Here is a 1,450-nt window from a genome sequence, read left to right as displayed (position 1 = left end):
GTTATTGTGTATTTGTTTGTTTCTATGTTGTATAATCGAGAGGCGTCGTGACAGGGCTGTCTAGTTAATCGGACTTCATAGGAATCACTTCCATTTAGTAGCATAGGACATGGAGTAGGAGATCATGCCGGCTTATCCACTGCAGGGGAGAGTCGGTAATGAATCTAACTTCCTACAAGAGCATGAACATAGAGGATAGAAACTAAACAATCTATGTAACATCGCCTAGTATTACAAGGAAACCGAAATCCTAGAATCTATCATCCTCCATCCTCTAAGGTCATTCCATCTCAAGATCCATTCTCTCTCTTTTCTCTTCTCTTTCTTTTACTCTCTTTCCCAACTAATCTTACGTTTGTCTAGATAATTCGCCGTGTGATGTTAACTAGTGCTTAATCAACAGTCTCTGTGGATACGATATCTTTTTATTACTGACGATGAAACCGTGCACTTACGGTTGCGTAACAAGTTTTTTGCGTCATTGCTAGGGACTGTTTTCGATTAACATTAGTTGATTAGCATTTGAGTTACTCTAGATATTTTTTTCTTTTTACATTTTCTTTCTTGTTTTCATTATGCATTTTATTTCTTGTCTTTAATTCTGCATTTTTAATTTTCCTTATAATTTTTTTTAGATACCATGAGCACTAACATGTCAAGCAGGTCCTTAAGAGATTTCTCTGCACCCATTTCTGCAAGACTTTTATCTCCCATTGTGCAGCCTCATATTGAAGCAGAAAGTTTCCAACTAAACCCAGAGTTAATTTTCATGATACAAGGTCACAAATTTAGAGGAGAAGTATCAGAAAGTCCTTATCTGCACCTTGAGACATTTCTAGAGATTTGTGATATGGTAAACTGTGAAGGAGTGTCAGCGGATGCAGTTCGATTAATGGAATTTCCTTTTAGTATCAAGGATAAAGCATGAACTTGGTTATATTCTCTCTATCCTCAAAGCATCACAAGTTGAAAATAATTAGAGAAGCAATTTCTGAATTATTTTTCCCTCCAAGTAGAATAATTTATATGAGGAATTGCATCAAAAATTTTGCTCAGGCATATGGAGAATCATTATTTGAAGCATGGGATAGATTCAAGAGTCTACAAAGACAATACCCTCATCATGGTTTGAAAAAATGACTGAGCCTGCACATATTCTATAGGGGAATTTCTTTCTCAGATAAGTGTTTGTTAGATTCATCAGCTGGAGGTTCTTTTATGGACAAGAGTGTAGATGAAGCATATACATTAATTGATCAAGTGGCATTGAATCTCCATGAATGGTCGAACAAAAGTTGGATGGAATCTCCCTCAAAAATTCAAGAAGTGCAAGCTATAAATGTAAGAGAGTCTATCAAACAAAATGAAGTTCAACCACCCAAAAATATTAAAATTCACAAGTCACATATTGAGGAGTTCAAACATTTTGGGGCAAAGATTGATAGTATAT

General features: G+C 35.5%; 1 non-coding gene across 1 annotated transcript; it reads right to left on the bottom strand.

The window, feature by feature from the left end:
• Positions 1 to 1,024: 1,024 nt before the first annotated feature.
• LOC122025863 lies at positions 1,025 to 1,130 on the bottom strand. Its single transcript, XR_006123887.1, has one exon. It is a non-coding gene; the product is annotated as a small nucleolar RNA R71 (small nucleolar RNA).
• Positions 1,131 to 1,450: the final 320 nt, after the last annotated feature.

The sequence above is a fragment of the Zingiber officinale genome, chromosome 9B, assembly GCF_018446385.1.
Source record: "Zingiber officinale cultivar Zhangliang chromosome 9B, Zo_v1.1, whole genome shotgun sequence".
Taxonomy (NCBI): Eukaryota; Viridiplantae; Streptophyta; class Magnoliopsida; order Zingiberales; family Zingiberaceae; genus Zingiber; species Zingiber officinale.
Note: the sequence above shows the minus strand (reverse complement) of the source record. Positions and strands in the feature narration are given on the sequence as shown.